This window comes from Eschrichtius robustus, chromosome 7, assembly GCF_028021215.1.
Source record: "Eschrichtius robustus isolate mEscRob2 chromosome 7, mEscRob2.pri, whole genome shotgun sequence".
Lineage (NCBI taxonomy): Eukaryota > Metazoa > Chordata > Mammalia > Artiodactyla > Eschrichtiidae > Eschrichtius > Eschrichtius robustus.
Window position 1 is genome coordinate 102,066,187 of NC_090830.1, and position 18,667 is coordinate 102,084,853.

The 18,667-nt window shown below is 41.2% G+C and overlaps 1 protein-coding gene across 4 annotated transcripts in view; it reads right to left on the reverse strand.

The window, feature by feature from the left end:
* SLC16A12 (solute carrier family 16 member 12) overlaps positions 1 to 18,667 on the reverse strand; it is a 93,534-nt gene that overhangs the window by 42,472 nt on the left and 32,395 nt on the right. The gene's annotated exons all lie outside the window — the stretch shown is intronic.

The following is an 18,667-nucleotide window of genomic DNA, read 5'->3' on the forward strand; positions in this document are numbered from 1 at the left end:
TGGTGGAAGCCAGCACGATTATGTTCGATCTTGTGTCTCTAGCACCGAGAACAGTGCCTGGCATATATTTGCTAAATGCTACGGTGAAATACAAACCTCTTGGGAAAGAGAAAGATATCTTGCCTCCCAGCCCCTGGATATTCTATTACACCCTCTTACCAATGATTAGATGTCTGGTTCTACCCACCCCGGGACTCAAGGGCCCACTGAACACCCTGGCCTAGGGGATGTGCATTGAAGGGCCATCTTCCAGGTCTGCCGTAAGGGAATTCCAACACTTTTCTGCACGGCCTTTATAACAGTGTAGAAAAGTATTCCAGCTGAGCCTTACCGACTTCTATCCAGGGGCAAACTCAAGCCCCCAAAACAACTGAAAGTCGGGGAGAAGTTAAAGAAACCCCTTCTCTCTCTGCTTGGGTTTAGATAAGTCTCTGGCTCAGGGACCCAACTTTTTTTTCCACTTGAAGTCTCTGGGTATTAGGGACGCCTTCTAATGCATATGGATTTATTTATTTTTGTTGCCCAATGATATTACACATATGTTGTGAAAAAAATATGTTGTTCTTGGGACTTCCCTGGTGGCGCAGTGGTTAGGAATCCGCCTGCCAATGCCGGGGACACGGGTTCAATCCCTGGTCCAGGAAGATCCCACATGCTGCGGAGCAACTAAGCTCGTGCGCCACAACTACTGAGCCTGTGCGCCTAAAGCCGGCGCTCCACAAGAGAAGCCACCCCAATGAGAAGCCTGCGCACCGCAACGAAGAGTAGCCCCCGCTCGCTGCAACTAGAGAAAGCCCACGCGCAGCAACGAAGACCCAACGCAGCCAAAATTTAAAAAAAAAATTTTTTTTTAATTTAAAAATATATTGTTCTTAAGCGCAGAAAGACTTTGCTTTTTTTGTGTGTGTGTGTGCTTTTCTTTGCCTTTCTGCTTCTCTCTGCTTAGTCCTCAGATTCTGGTAATGTGGGAGTAAATAATTACTGACTTCAACCAGAAATTTCTGGATGTCTGTCAGGACCTTTTGGCACTAAACTGAAACACTAACCTTTGCTAATAAAGCTGCCGACGTTTCTACATTGTCTATGAGACTCTGAGGATAGGAATACTTTACATAAGACATAGAATAAGCAGCAGGGTGATTTATATGGTATTTGGTCTACAGAAAAGGTGAAAAAGGTACAATTTGTGATTCACAAGAGGCAGAGAGTAGAAAGCAAGCTTCTTTCCCACCCTGTCAGTTCCTAATCCAGAGTCGCTGATTCTAGGCAACATCAGAAAAATGCTTACTCCTGAGTCCAATAGTTTGTTGACAGTGCAATTCAAAACAAGGAGCTTGCCCCCAGTAACGATTTTCTGCAAAAATACAGTTCTTTTCTCTCCTATCTGGAAATACAAGTAAAAGCAGTGATAGGCCTGAGCTGCAGCTAGCCCTCTTTGATAAAAAATACAACACGTAGTTGAATATTCCAGCACTTAGCACAATGTCTGGTATAAAACTGGTGCTCAATATCTGTGGGGTTCAAGGAAGAAATTTTTGTGTCTAACTCAGTGACCTTGCAGAACTCTTAAATTCTAATTTTACACTCAACAGCATATAGAATCATTAAATCAGATTACGTTATATCAGAGGCTTGTTGGCTACAGAGGAGAAACTTGGAGCTTGAGATGCATTTCACAGAGTCGTTTTGTTAGTTGACAGAGAACCTTTTATTGAAGAACAGTGCTGCCTGTCTCTACAGCATTTTCCTTACTCTGTAATCACTGCTCTCGCCATGTTGTTGACATGGAAGGGGAGCCGAGTGAAATATTTCAGCTGGCTGGAAGTTACCCCCTCAAGTCTCACGGAGTGTTGTGGAGAACTTGTGTTTCAAAGAGAGTGCAGGCAGGGAATTCCCTGGCAGTCCAATGGTTAGGGCTCTGTGTTTCCACTGCTGGGGGCCTGGGCTCAATCCCTGCTCTGGGAACTAAGATCCCACAAGCCGCGTGGGGCGGCCAAAGATAATAAATAAGTAAATAATAAATAAAGATATAAAAAAGAGAGTGCAAGCAGAAGAACTCAGGTCTGCACTCAGAGTGTGAGCTCCCTGAGAGCAGGGACCCTTAATGCTTCAGTGCCTAGGATGGTTCCTGGAAGAAAACGGCACTCAGTAAATATTTAGTAAAGGAACACCCCCAATTCTTGAGTTCTGGATGTTTTCTCAAGTCACGTGGGGAGGAGGCCCAGGGAGCTTGAGGAATGGGGGCAAGAAATTACCCATTCTTTCTTTGTTCTTTTTAGCCACTGTCAAACCAGATTAACTAGCCTTCCCATTATCTGGGTAACAGAGGCCTAAGTGAATATATCTCAATGAGATACACTGAGAACACGGGGGCAGGGCCAGGTCCTGACACCAGACAGGGCCAAACCTGGAAACAGAACTTCACTGCCAGGCTGGCTGTCTCTTCTTGCTTTGGCCGAGTGGCTAAAACGAACGTGGGCTGCTGAGAGGCTCACCTACAGGGCCTGGCCCTCGGCCCATGTCTGCCCCATACTGCACAGGCCATCAAATTCCACAGGCCCTTAGAGATGTTTATTTTTGCACTCTGTAGACTCTGCTCGCGGCTGGAGCCACGGCAGGTCACACGAAGGACAAGGTGTTGCCAAGCTGAGAATGTGGGTGCTCCTTAGTGCAAGACCCAGGACCTGAACTTCTTCCCGGAAATGAAAGAGTTAGGAGCGCTTTTTACAAAAGTTCCTTCAACAGGTAGGTGGTTGTCTTTGTCTCTGTCTTTATTGAAATAGTTAGGAATGAACCAGTTCATCCCACTTCCTTCTAGATTTGGACCCACAGAAAAGTCTGATGAACAAAGGCCTTTGAAGTAGTTCCCAACTTTTTTGCATGTGAGGTCCCTCTATACATCGTAAAGTATTTCCTTAGCCAAGCAAGGCCATAGTTATGTTTTTAGAATAAGTTATCTGTTGATCAATAAAATATGTAAAGGCAACAGTTAAAATGAATTTCATGGCATTTTCAAATACATTTTGTTTTATTTGATGAATCACTCAGACATTTACAAACATTTGAAAAATTGTGGTAACTGTGTAAGATATTCTTCTGTCCACTGACAGGATGCCGTCATGTACGTGTGGATTTGCACACCTTGTACTAATTCTGTCGTCTCCTCCCAGGTCTGAGACCCCCAGATTAGAAGCCCCTCTCTCTTTATTAAGGGTAAGCCTAGTGCCTTGAAGAACATCAATTCCTTCTGGTTTACGAGGCATATTATTTATTCAAGGTCCCAGTAGGAACTGGGAAACTGGGGAGACTTCAACAAAGATATTATTTATAAAGGTGTGAACAAGTGTTCATAAAATCTAACAAAGGTCAGTAGAGTCCTCTGGGGCCAGTAACACTAGCACTTCTAGGCCTGAGAGACAAAGGGAGGGAGTAGTTACTGGAACCTTCTGCAGAGTCACTGGGTAAAGGAAAGCAGCCAGTCCATAAGGATCTGACAGTAAAAGAACCAAGGAAAAAAATACACCAACCTCACCCTCTTCCTGCCTTCCAAGTCCCATCAGTGACTGAACCGAACAGGAACCCAGTTGATGTAGCCTATAAGTGTCAGCCTTCCAGGGCAGAGAAGTGGGTGGAAATGGGATGAACAGTGAACTTGGAGGTGCAAATGGAAACTGTCCTGCACACCAGGGTAACCTGTAAGCTTGCCCTGTAGTGCACTAGGGCTATGGTTAAAAACGAGATCAACTCCTGAGCCAATCATTGCTGGGCTTTGCCTTTAAATTAGATCAAGCCACTCAAGGTTACCGATTCAAATCTTTTCGTGTATTTCAAACACAAAACTCAATTGTGGAACCAACCTCCTCTTTTGCTGCTCATACTAAAACGCTCCCTTAGTTTCAGCCAGCGATCACCTTTAAAAGGACAACTCAAAAATCTGCATCTCTGCTGCCGATCTTCCTCCTGAGTTGAAAACTCCGATTTCCAACAGCCTATAAGTTACCTCAAAGTCACATGCCTTCAAAGCACTGGCTGGTCTCTCCTGGAGACACATTTTATTTTCATGCTTTCACCATTTTCCAACTAGGTATGCTAGAACACTCTGAGTCTTTTGACTCTCCTCCCCAACCCTCAGAATAAGTGAGTCCAACTCGTACCACTTCCGCTGGTATCCCTCTCACACCTGCCCTCCCTTTTTAGTTTCCCATGACCTTGTACCTGAACGAAGTCAGAGCCTGTCCCGGCTGGCCTCGCTAATCCTGACTCCACCACTTAGAGAGTGACTCTGTTTAGACTTTCCTGCGCTTACTAATTATGACTCGTATATAGTATCTCAGGGACTCAGTTTCCTCATCTGTAAGGTAGAGCCATGCACAGTACCTACAACTAGGGACAAAGCCCTCCTTTCCATTGATTCCACGGGGCAGAAACTCCAGTGGAGCTCGCACCCCTCGTGTTTACCTACTCACCTACTTTTCTCTGCAGGAGGAGAAGTTGGTTATCTGATTCATGGGTTCGGGAGAAACAGATGCACGTGCTCAGCTTTTTGTTTTTCTTTTTTTTCCCCACTTGGGATCTGCCTGTGAGTAGAGAGCACTCATCCTTCTCAGCTCTTCCACCCTGTACACGAAACAGGGGTACACGCCCTTCAAAGGAGGCCTATGGTTGTTTGAGGGCTTCCAAGGGTGGTGACTGGGTAAGTCCATCTTTGATGTACCCAGAGTACTGCAGTCCTTCCTGGCTGGTAGTCCTAAGCCTCATCCCCCTCTTGTCAGCATTATTAGCACATAAGGCAGCATTTTAATCGTTGATTCCTGTTTCTACCTCTAAATTGGTTTTGAACTTGTGAGAAGACAGGTGGTTTTTATTGATCCTTTTGATCCCAATTCCTACCTCATGGAGTTCTTAAGAAAATGAAATGAGGTAATCCATATTATATCACAAAGCATAGGATCTGCCCGTAGTACGCATTCAAATAAATGTTAGCTCGTCTTACTGCCTTGGCTATTGTTGTTATAGACTGCTTCCACGAGTCTTAGGAAAGGGACGGGAATTTAAAATTTCAATATCCTATGATTATCATAATACTTTATATCAAGATAGTGTGGAGAATAACAGCTATAAAGCTGTTATAGAACTTTAATTTGTAAAATAAAAGTTATAAAGCAGAACCTTCTAAAGGGCAGAAGAAAATCTATCACCATTTCCTCTCCAAAGACTTCACATGGAGGCATTCACATGTGTTCTGAGGCTGGGTGTGAAAGCTGTTCTGAAAGCACATTTCTCTGAGGAGGCTTACAAGAGGCCCTTAGGCCACGATGCAGCTGTAAATAGTAACATAACACAGCTCAGAAAAAAAAAGTTTTAAGAAGAAAAAAGAAACCCACATTCCTCTGACAGGATACTCCTCTCTAAAGAGTTCCAGAGGTTTCCCCTACCCTCAGTTATACTACTGCTCTTTGAGGCCTTTAAGATTGCTACAAATATGGATGCTGCATTGCATTTTGAAGCACATAAACCAGTGCACCTGGCCTGGGGTCAGACATGCCTGGCTTTGAAACCCAGTGCTGACAACTAATAGCTGTATGAACCTGACATGCGACTTAGCTTCCTGAGTCTGTCTCCTGCTCTGTATATTGAAGTTAATCGTTCCTCTTTATTAGGGCTTTAATGAGGATTAAAGGGCAAATATGTGTAAAAGCTCCTGACACCTATTAAAATAGTCACATAATAACATACATTAATTCCCTTCCCTATTATACCAGCTGATACATTTTTCATCTTCTTTTGTATCTTTCAATAATTTTCCAAATTAAAAAGTGAAGCAAAAAAAAAAGCAATTATACAACCTATATAGTAGCATACAGTAGGCACTCAAAAAATACTTATCTAAGTTAAACATATACCAGTTACTAGTTCAAATAGTGACATGGTTAGCAAATTATTAGTAAATAAGTATCTTTATCATAGCTGAAAGCACCCATATTTCTTGTCTTAGAGTATCCAAAGGAAAAAAGGGAGAGACCCAGAGACTTTATCTTTCTATGTCAATTTTCCCTTATGATATTGGGACAAGGCAAAAGAGCTAAATAATTGAATGAGGGAGAGTGGCAAAGAGAAAATGATGGGGAAAACAATAAATCCAAGAAATACTATGCTCTTTGAACATTTAAACTAATTTTTACTTCTTTGCAGTGTTTAGTTGGTTCTTTCTTTTGAATTGCACACTGAAATTCTTTGCAGGCAAATATCTGTATATCGAATATTTGTGTCCATGTTCTCTTCCCTTTTTAGTGACTTTTCCTAAGTAGTACATGTCCCAACCATGGATCATTATAAAGCCTTTACGAATGATGGTTATGAGGACTGTAGCAGCACCCAAAAAATGCCTGTGTTGGGCTAACTCATAGTCAGAACACAAAATGTACAAGCTATGAGTACAACTACAGAAAATACATGTGCACAAGGACAAAATGAGAAGGGAATGCAGAGAGAGAGAAAACAGTTGTGTGAGGAAAGTAAGATTATGAATGGTCTCCTCCTGTATTTTCCGAACTACTTGGAATAATCTTATACCCTTCTTATAAAAAGTAATAAAACCACTTTTACATAGTTGTATCTAAGTGTATTCTTACTGCTTTCTTTCCCATTCAACATCGATTCATATATGTTTTGCATATTTGACAGAGCTGACATTTGACATTTTATATCTTTACCATGGTTGGGTTTGCCCTCTTCTTTTAAACTTGTCAAGATTTTATCCTCTTGGAATACTTAGGAGGGCTTTACTTTGGGACCACTCTCTTATACTTGGATTAAAGGTCACCCCTCACTTCTTTTCTTCCTAACAGGCTGAAAACAAGAGTCTATCTGTGGAAAGAGAAAATTTACAATCATTTTTTAAGGCTGTCTAAGGAAACAATCCAATTAGCAGAGTTTAGTTCTGGGTTTTTTTCCCAAAAAAGTGAATGTGTGCGTTGTGTGTGTGTAAAATAAAGAAATTTATTCCAGCATGCTCTTTCACTATAATTTTCAAAATTGTTTTTCTCTTAAAAAGTGATGAAATATTTGATGAGTAACTAATAGGGAATGAAAAAATCCACTTACGGGCAACTGTACTAGACAGAATGAGAATGTGATGTTCTTTCTCGTGGCATTTTAGGCCCACGTAAGGATATCATTCCCTTTTCTTTGATAAACTTCTTGAGAGAATGCTGACAATGACAAAACTGTCTTGGCTGGGGGCTAGTAGAAGAATGAGTTCCTTAATATTTTCAGGGTAAAAATAAATAAAGGCTTGATTTATACTGAAATAATTTTAGGATCTTAGAATGAGAATAGAAACTAAACATTTTGACTTCTACAAAATAATTAATTGCCTATAAGATTGAAAAGTACAGTTTCATCTGTAATTAACCATTCAAGTCTTAAATCCATACTCCTCACTTAAAAGAGAATGTCAAATAATACAAATTTAATTTATTTGATTTCTTGTTTCTCAAGAATGCAATCGATTAAGAACAGAGCAAAACAGGCTGATGAATGGCTGAAGTCCACATTCCAAAGGCCAGTGTATTTTTACTGTGTATTCTATGCTAACAAGGTTGTTTTTAATGGGTTTCAAGCCCGCCAATGATAAGCTATAATCACAGTGCGGTGCAAAAAGGTATCACAGACAAATCTGTAACCAAGTGTGAGGAGATCATTGTTAAGGGTCTAATGGCAATAGAATCGACCAAGAAAAATAAGAAAAGAGAAAAAGAAAAGACCCAGAAAATTCAATGGCTTGGAGTCATTTTGTATACAAGGAAATACATCAACATGTCTTAATTCAGAGCTTCCCAACTGCTGAACAGTGCTACAGGTGTGATATGGGTCTGTATTAGTCAGCTTGGGCTGCATAACAAAATACCACTGACTGGGTGGCTTAAACAACAGACATTTATTTCTCATAGTTCTGGTGGCTAGAAGCCCATGATCAAGGTTCTGACAAATTTGGTTTCTGGTGAGAGCTTTCTTCCTGGCCTGTAAATGGCTACCTTCTTGCTGTGTCCTCACACGGTCTTTCCTTGCCACGTGTGTGTACTGGGGGCGGGGGGTGTGTTTGGCCAGAAATAGAGAGAGGTGGGGGGAGCTCTCTGGTATCTCTTCTCATAAGGACACTAATCCTATCAGAAAGGGCCCCACCTTTATGACTTCATTTAACCTTAATCACCTCCTTAGAAGCCCCATCTTCAAATGGGTAACAGCCACACTGGTGGTCAGGGCTTCCATATATGAATTTGAGGGGGGACACAAGAATTCAGCCCATAACAGGATCCCTCAGCTGGGCAGAACCTTGAGTTGGCCAGAGCCCAGGCCAGGAACAGTCTCGTGGTTTACCCCAATTTGGCTGAGAAAGATAATGATTTTTGAGGTCTGGCTCCATGAAAGAGGTTGGGAAGCACTGTTTTTAATGGACCCTGAATGCATCACTGCACTGTCGACCACTATGATAATAAATCTCAGTGACCCCTTAGAATGAAGAAAAATTACGATAATAATTAATGCTTAAATAACATTCACTATGTGCCACACCTGCTCTCAGTGTTTCTTTACACATATTAACTCATTTAACACAACAACCCTCTGATATATGAAGTATTATAACACCATGCTCGAGAGAAAGTCCTTTGTCATCAGACTGCCTGAGTCCACATCTCAGCTTCTGCACTTTTAGCTCTGTAACCTTGGTCAGGTTACTAACTCTCTCTGAACCTGTTTCCTCTTCTATAAAATGGGGATGAATATACAAGTGTACAATTCCAAAAAGTTCTGAAAATTTTTTCCAAAATTTTTCCATAGGTTGGCAACGTACTCATTTTGTGGCTAGACCCAAACATTCATAGTTTTTATTTATCTTTCCGAGTGGGATATTCTTATGTTTTAGTGCAGAATCATTTGTGGTTGGTTGATCACAGGGCGCTTCCCCCAGCCCTGTTGGGGGGCTACATGTATATGTTCTACATACCACAACAAAACACTTGGTCCTAAGGATTTCTGAAAAGGTTTCGACTCACAGCTGTGAGAATTTAGTTAACTAGCATACTTAGAACAGTGCCTGGCACATGTGGTAAGTGATGTACTAGTATTAATTATTATTGCTGTTGTTCTTGTTATTATTATTACTGCCATTCTCTAGATGAAGAAACTGGGGCAGAGAGAGATCAAGCAGTCTGTCCAAGCCACAGCCAGCATGTGGCACAGCTGAAAGTGAACCCAGACAATCTGGCTCCAAAGACTGTGGTCTTAACCACTGCACTATACCCTCTCTACAAATTACATACATTTCATTTCTGTTCAGTCATGTTCAATGTTCCATGTTTAAAAAATATCACTCAGCCATAAAAAAGAATGAAATAATGCCATTTGCAGCAACATAGATGGACCTAGAGATTATCATACTAAGTGAAGTAAGTCAGACAGAGAAAGACAAATATCATATGATATCACATATGTGGAATCTAAAAAAGTGATATAAACTTATTTATAAAACAGAAACGGACCCACAGACTTAGAAAACAAACTTAGGGTTACCAAAGGGGGAAGGTGGGAGGGAGGGATAAATTAGGAGTTTGGGATTAACAGATACACGCTACTATATATAAAATAGATAATCAGCAAGGACCTACTTCATAGCACAGGGAAGTATACCCAATAGTAAATGGGAAAAGAATCTGAAAAAAGATAGATATATGCATATGTATAACTGAATCACTGTGCTGTATGCCTGAAACTAACACGACATTGTAAATCAACTATACTCCAATATGAAATAAAAAATTTTAAAAGGCAACGTTTTAATAAAATATTTTTAGAAATTTTATCCAGCTCAGCTTCAAGGGAATTCAGCTCCATCATTCAGAATGATCCAAGAGCAGACCCTGGGGGAGGGGGCCTGCAGCCATGTCAGTTCTGTAAGATCTGCACCTCCCTGGCCCAGCTCACCGAACAGGAGTCCACACCCGATCCCAAGGAGCCAACCACAGGCTGAACCAAACTCTGAGATTCTACGTCTTCGGAACTGGGAATGGGAAAATGAAGTGACTTGAGTCAGGTTGGAGCTGGGAGGTGCTAGGAGGCAAGCTGGGGAGCCATTCTCTGCCACGTACATACCCACAGGATCTGGGGACCAGCGGAGGAAGGTAGCAGTTCCGTGCAGACCACTGGTTCTCAACCAGGGACAGTTTGGTCCCCCAGGGGACATTCGGCAATGTCTAGACACATATTTTGCTGTCGCAGCCAGAGTGCTTTTTTAAGCATCTGGTGGACAAAGGTCAAGGATGCTGCTTCACCCTACAGTGCAAAGGACAGCTCTGCAAAAAAAAAAAGAAAGAGTACCATCTGGCCCAAAGCGTCAATCATGACAAGGCTGCAAAACCCTGGTACAGACCCAGAGCAAGCAACCATGCGGCACACGGAGAGGGTGAGGTAGAGGAATCAATTCCTTTAGCTCCAGTGGCTCCCCAGGCCCTGACTGCAGCTGCTCAGAAAACCTAACAGCTCTTCCTGCCCCAAGTTCCCCTGAACTACTTTATGGCCCGTGTTCTTCCTGTCCGTGTAACATTCCATAAAAGTTCCCCTCTACCTTACAACAGTGTAATGAGTTGATGTTGCCTGCAACCAAAGATACCAGAGACAGGTTTGGGGGAGAGCAACTCAGGATGGTGGGAACAGTGTTTCAGGCAGAAGGAACAGTATATGTAAAGGCACAGAGATTGAGAAGGCAGGTGGAGAAACACAGAGGGAAAAATGAAGAACAATGCAGGTGAGAGGAAAAAACATGAGTCAGGGCACAGAAGCAGCCATAAGCATGGTGTGTTTCCATGCAGAAAGGAGAGTGGTCTGACTAGATCAGCAGGTGTGTGCGGGGGAAATGAAAGAAATTAATCTCAGTGGAAACAGCTTTGAAAGAGGCATCAGACTATACAACTGTAATACAGGCCTGCGTATCAGTGACTGTTCTAGGCCTAATTCATCCTTTGAATGGATAAAAGAAGAAAAGCACGTTTGGGAATGTATACTCCCTTAGCAAGCCATCTCTTGTTGGTAAAAACATTGCCCTCTCAGTAAAGAAAAAGAAAAAAAAAAAGCAACAAACAGCATTTTCCCAATATGTGAAATAAACTAAAGCAGAGACAGAAATCTCTAGCATTCATGGCAATCAGCCAAGAGTTTTTAATCAATAAGCTCCTTGGCTCCCCATTCTGTACTCCAGGGAAGATGCAGGGTGGGTGGGCAGCGATCTCACTGCCTGGCACTGAGAAGGGTCTGAGGTTGTATGTAAAAGCCTCATATGGCTTACTTATTTCAAAAAGAAATTTTTTTTAAGTCCACAAAGACTGAGAAATGGCCTTCCCCTTCACCTCAGTCAAGGAAGGAGATTTAGGATTCATAAAAGCACCACTAAATCTTTCTGGGGAAGAAAAAACAAACAAGAGAGTCGAACACACATGTCAATTATGCAACGGTGACATGTAAGAGAAATAAGTCTAGAAACAAAAAGAGAAAAGGAAATGAATGTTATTAAAACTGAGGCCTCCTCAATGCCTTGTTTCTCTTTTTTCTCCCTTGCTTTCTAACATGGATAATGTGATTCCCTGAGGAAAAGCTGCTTTTGTAGTCAGCAGGTCAAAGGTCTTAGATCCGAAAACAGTGGATACACAATGTTCCAGAAGAGGTGTGTGTGGCTTCCTGGTACTGAATCGACCCCTGCAGCTCAAGAGACACTCAAAGATGAAATTTGGATCTATGGGATGAAACGCATACCCTTTCACTGCCAACGGGAAGTGCTTCAGACACTGGTGGATGGCCACCAGGAACCTTTTCACAGCTGGCTGGGAAGGAGGCCTGGGCCCTGTGGGATCTGTACAAAGGGTCAGATTCCTCTGAGCGAGCACAGCCATCCTGGGGAAAGGCAACAAGGCTCCTCTAATGGGAAATAACATCTGACTGACCAATTGGGTGTTTAAAGGAAATGCCCAGGATGGTGTGGCAAAAAGACTACTCAACATTTTAATTCCATAGATGAATATCATCATCACAACAGCAGTCACTTTTCCAGCATTTACCTGTGGGCCAGGCCTTGTGCTCAGGGAGTTACAAACATTAATTACAGTCATTCAGAAAGGGATCTGGGCACCTGCTCTTCAGCATCGGTGCAGCTCGGCATCATGGTACCACAATTTTGCACAGCAGAATTTCACTTTCCTTTCTGAATTAATGCTATGTCTATAAAAGTGCTTATAAGGGCTTGGGAACCAAACCTTCACCCCCAAATTGGCAGGCTATGGGATGGGTTCAGTTAGGCTTTGAAAATAAGCTGGCTTTCATTAGTTGGGTCATTGCAATGCCTGTGCCTGGGATAGCAGCAGTAGCAACAAACCAACAACAGGGACAGTTCCCCACCAAAGGATGCTTTAGACATCTAAAGATGCTTTTTCCCTCAGCAGTTTGGGGGATTTTCAAAGGACCACCTCCCTCTGTAAAAGAAGTTGGGAGGAACGATGACCAGGATGCAGAAAGCTCACGGTGAACTAAGATACAAACTATACCCAGAGATATCAAGAGCTGGTTGAGCTTACTCTGCACAATATTAGGATAAGTAGAAGCTTTTATACAACAAGAGTCAAAATGGCAACTGACGTGTCAGGAAAGTGACTAGGGAGTGGCTTACATCCCTGTTAGCACAAGCTATTGTATGGCCTCTTGAAAGGTGTCTTTTGAGAAGAAAGAAAGGGTGATTGAACTCTTTACTTTTAAATAATAATCTCTAGAAAATGTGGGTATATTATAATGGCATTATATAGTGAAAAAGCCTTTGAAATTACTCCTGGTATTGCTTTCAAAGTCAGGTTATTTAAATAAGGAATCCATGCTCACCATTTTGTAGACGTAGTAGTTTGACCCCAACAGTACTGCTTAATTTGATAATCAATAATGCACACCAGACTTGGTTCCCAATGACCTTTGATGTTTCCAAAAATTATATTCACCTTCCTGGAGATCAGCCATTATTGAGGATATTCAAAAGAATAAGCTAAAAGTTTAAAGTAGTTTCAGAAAATGAGGCTCTAAAATATCATGAACAATGATAGCTTGACCTTAAAAATTCCTAAGGATACTTTTAAGAGGATAATATCATTTGGATATCTATTTCACACTATACTTTTGAAACAATATTCTACTACATGTATTTATACCTGTGAATATATAATAAGGTCTGTTATTTCAGATATGATGAAAAAAAAGGTGTAAAAGTTATTGTTGACTCATCCCTAAAGATATCAGTCCAATGTCCTTCTATAATCATAAAACTCAATATAATTGCTGGTCATCATCAAAGAGAAAGTGGAATAAACTGAAAAATATAATTCCCCTTGTACCAAACATCAGTATCCATAATGCTACATATAATTCTGTTCACTTGCAAATAAAAAATACATATATAACAATCTCAGAAGAGTCAGAGATAGATGACTAATGTGTCTCAAGATATGAAGTGTCTTCATATGAAAAGGAATTAAAAAGTAGGGTGTTTCTTCAATAGGCAGAGAAGTAGATCAAAGGGCGATGGGCTTGAAGATTACAAAATCCTGATGAGTAAATCTGGTGAACCTAGACTAGCAACAAATCTCAGAACTTGCTGGCAACACCTGAAGTCTGGAAAAGATGGGGTTGACTTATATGTAAAACAGTATTCTCTGATTCTCAAATATTCCAACAATCCTCTACCACCTGCATGTCCAACAATTCAGTTCATTTCTGACACTATCATCCTGGAGTTGGCATCGAATCCCACAAGTTACAGGGCTCAGCCCACAAGACTGCCCCCGCCAGTCTCAGGTCCTAGGGCACCTGTACCTCTGGTTGACCAACTAGAAACTGGGGTTTCCACCAGCCCCTCCTCAGGTTATAAAATTTGCTAGAATGGCTCACAGAACTCCAGAAAACACTTTAGTTACATTTACTGGTTTATTATAAAAGATACAAAGGAACAGCCAGATAGAAAGGTACGTGGGGCGAGGTCCGGAAGGGTCCTGAGTTGGGAGCTTCTGCCAGTGGAGTTAGTGTGTGCCACCCTCCCAGCAAGTGGATGTCAAGTTCACCAACCTAGAAGGTTTCTGAAGCTCTTGTTCAAGACTGTTTTTTTTTAAATGTTTGTCTTTTATGTTTTTATTTTTATTAATATTTATTTATCTGGTTGCACCGGGTCTTAGTTGTGGCAGCCCCTTTATAGAGCTAAATCTCCAGCCCCACTTCTTTCCTCTCCCAGGAGATCAGGGAGTAGGGCTGAAAGCTCCACCCCTCTAATCACTTAGCCCTTCTGGAGACCAGCCCCGCCCTGAGGCTATCAAGCCCCGCCCCCCATTACTTCATTAGCATAAACTCAGGTGTGCTCCAAAGGTGCTGCTTATGAATAACAAAAGACACTCCAGTCACTGAGGAAATCCCAAGGGTTTTCAGGGTGCCTTGCCAGTAGCCATAGACAAAGATCAAATATATATATATTTTTACTATAACTCAAGAATGTTCAGTTCAACTTTCAACTGAAATAATGAGATAAAATGAATATGAAATTCTATTGTGATGGGCCAGATGACCATCTTCAGAATTTACACTAAAAAATCTCATTTCACAGCTCTTGGGCTCCTCGCCTAGCTTTGAAAATAGAAAAGGGCTGGGAGAATGGAGTTAAAAAGAGGATTATTTTAAGACAATTTCTTCAGAGATGGGGGATGCCCCCACCCCACCTCAAGCTTAGAAAAAGGAGGAAATCAGGGCCTAGTTGGGACTCTGTTTGAAAACTCAGTGGAGGGGACTCCAGGCCCAGGGGATCAGAAGAAAGGCTGGCAAATGGCGTTGACCCTGGCACAAAGGAGAATTGCACCCTCCCTGGAATAGTAACTGCACGCCCCCTCCCCCATGGAGACTCCAGGGATGCAGGAAAGTTTCCCACAGGCCAGTTACAGACTTTGCCATGGAAAAAGCTGCCTGGAGCCATTACAGTCCCACCCAAGAGGGCCTCCGGGCAGGGGAAATGGTTCTCTAAGGAAGGCAAGGGTCCATAACCACCAGAGGACCAAGAGCTGAGGGGGATGGAACCAGCCAGAGGAGAAGTGTTATATGCCTCACAGGGGCTGGGCCTAGAAAGTATGAATGAAAAAATAAAGTAATAGAATAGAATAGAATAGAATAGAATAGAATAGAATAAAGATGAAATCATCCCCTAGACAAAGAGTGTACATTCCAAGTAAGATTGTACCCTAGTTTCCTAATCTCCTCTCCTATTGAGCCAAGCCCTAAGGAGTTAAAAAAATTTTTTACAACAAGTTGGGAGAAAGGAAACTTTAGGCTGGAAAAGAAGGAAGGATGATGCCTGCCTCTCCCTCTACAAACAGCCAACTTCATAGTGGTGCTACCTGGGGAGAAGGTAAGACTTGACATTAGATTAAATTCTACATTTTTGTTATGTGCATGGGTTAGATATTCTAATTTCTGAATTGAGGCTGTGTGACTTGAAGTGACCAAGAATGAATAGATAGCCATAGGACCTGAACACGTTTTCACCCAGAGATAGCGGTGGGCTATTCTCCACTGAACAAGTTTTAAAGAGGAAATGAGAGATGGAAAAAAAAAAAGTTGCAGTTTTATTACATCCCGCAAGGGATGCCTGTCCAACATCATACACACAAGAGGAAGTACATCACTGTGACCTATAAAAATTTTATGGAACTCATCTCCAGAGGCAATACCAATTGAAGTATGAGTGGAGTCAAGAGAAGTTTAGACCAATTCATGGATAATATCAAAATAGGTTACCCAGAGAAAGAGGGAATATTTGGAAGATGCCATCACACTTTGGGGCTAACATGATATCCATGTCCTCCTACCGGCTTCATCTGTTCATGGTGTCACACTTACAAACAAACAAAAGGTCAATTTTAATGTTTTAAAGCTACACATATCTTAATTGACCATAACCATCATATACTAAGATAGAATCATCCATCATGATTATTACTTCATTGACCAAGGCACTTTAAATAAGACTCTATAAAGATGATGATAAATGTATACAGATTATCCACTAAAGGTTATTATTGATCTTCCCTTGAAGTTATCCTTTATCTTCCATGGCCTGAGACAAGAGCAGTTTAGGCACAGAGTGGGAACAACCCAGCCATGCCTAAAAGAATTTGCAAAAATTATCTATAAATAATTTATTTTAGTAAGTCTGCACTACTTAGTAATGGCTGAGTATCCATAAAATAAAAGAAAAAGAATAACTTACATTTATTGTATAGTGCAATGGACTTTCTATCCACAAATATTACTGTATTTAAGCCACAGATGATCTAGGGAGCAAAACAGAGAAAGTAATGGTCATCTCTTGCTTTTTTTTTTTTTTTTTTCTGCCCAGCATCCAGGCCATATCGTTGAGGCAGCAGCATGTCAGTTTTCCATTGGGCATCTTACCCATTCTCAGATCATGTGCTTTGGAAACCTATGTGCTCCTGGAAAGGCCTGGCCAGTTAGAGGCACAGTGATTCATTCAGAGACTTATGAACCAAACTAGACCAGTAAGAGTCAGCCTTGCAGCATTTGCTGGAACAACTGGGAAGAAGTGCCTTCTTTGCATGGGATTCCAAGTCATAGAATGGATACATAGAGCTGCTGGTGGCCATTTTTGTCTCCACTGGGAGAGACCCCACCTAAAATGAAGTCAACCCAGGAAAGAGAAAGAGCGAGAGAAATACATAGTTCTGAAATTGTATCAACATCTGAATCAGCTATAACTAAATCCTACCCTTGGAACTCTCTGTTCAGTGAATAAATGAATTAGCTTTTTGCTTTTAGTCAAGCTGAATTTGATTTCTGTCACTTGCACCCAAGCTCCTGACTAATTTTTTGAAGCATTGTTATTCTGGTCTTATACATATGGCTCAGAGCTTATGTGATTGTCCCAGATCATGCAGTAATATGTGGCTAAACCAGGATGCAAACTCAAAGCTGTCAAATCTTCCATCCGTAGCTCTTTTCAGCTCCTCAGCTTGGTTCCCCATCCCTCAAAGTTATCCTACCAGTGTTTTATAGGCCTAAACAAACACATTTTTATCTCTTTTTGCCCAGACGCTCAAATAATCAGATGAGCCAGCAGTAATCAGAAGCAGGAGGGTCGGGAGAATGAGTTTATAACATACAGCAGATAAATGAAGGGTTCTCACTAAAGTAATTTTGTCAAAGCAGACTAGTACCAAATCAATCTTCAGTTCCTCTAATGCTAAAAGTTCTGGAAGCCTAGGAAATTGAAGTATTGTGAGCCACAGGAACACAGTAGAAATAAAGAAAATCCAAGTAACCATCCTGGCTCCATTCCTGTTGGTAGACTAATTCAATCACCCACACACTATTTTTTCTTTTCTTGAAGAACTGTGATACAGCGATATTTAGGATCAAGTTTTTCAGTTATCTTATGTGAAAGTCTGCCAGGATTATTAAATAAAGCAAATGTTTTAAATCCAACAAAGAAATCAATCAGCCAAGGATCAAAGAGGATATATAGCTAGTTCATTAACAAAGACATATGTTCTATCTCACACTGTTGATAGGAGTATTAATTGGTTCAATTTTCTGGAGTGATATTTTGCACAACATCTATCAAAAGTTTAAATGAACTTAACTTCTGACCCAATACTTCTACATTTATTTAGGAATCTGTCATATACGCTCAGATATGTTTGGATAACGGTGCATTAGCATTATTTATAACTGCAAACACATTGAAATAAGTTTCTATTTGCAGGGAATCAGCTGGATAAATTGTGGTACATTCAGACTCCGATTTATTATAGATTGAACACACACGTTTATCTCTGCTGTCTCCTAAAATGCCACTGATGGTAAAGGAATAAAAAAGAAATAAGCCACAAAGATAAAGAGAGCAGGAAAGATGATGATAGCAGATAAGAAATGTGAACCAAATATTGGAAGCTGGGAAGTAAATGAACAGATGGTATAGGACTTAGCCAAACAGAGAACGCTGAAACCTAAGCCAACAGGGAAGGAATACAATAAGGAGTAAGCTGAATCACAGAAAGACTCAGGGATGGAGGAACAGAGGACTTCTAGAGGCGGTGAATGTGGTTAAAAATAGTATTGATGGAAAGTCTTTAAAAGTTCTCCTCCCCCCCGCGCCTGCCCCAGAATCAAATAATGCCATTTGCAGCAACATGGATGGACCTAGAGATGATCATACTAAATGAAGTAGGTCAGAAAGAGAAAGACAAACACCATATGATATCACTTACATGTGGAATCTAAAATATGACACAAACGAACTTATCTACGAAACAGAAACAGACCCACAGACATAGAGGACAGACTTGTGGTTGCCAAGGGGGAGGTGGGGGGTGGATTGGGAGTTTGGGATGAGCAGATGCCAACTATTTTATATATAGAATGGATAAACAACAAGGTTCTACTGTAGAGCACAGGGAACTATATTCAATATCCTGTGATAAACCATAATGGGAAAGAATATGAAAAAGAATATATATATATAACTGAGTCACTTTGCTGTACAGCAGAAATTAACACAACGTAAATCAACCATACGTCAATAAGATTT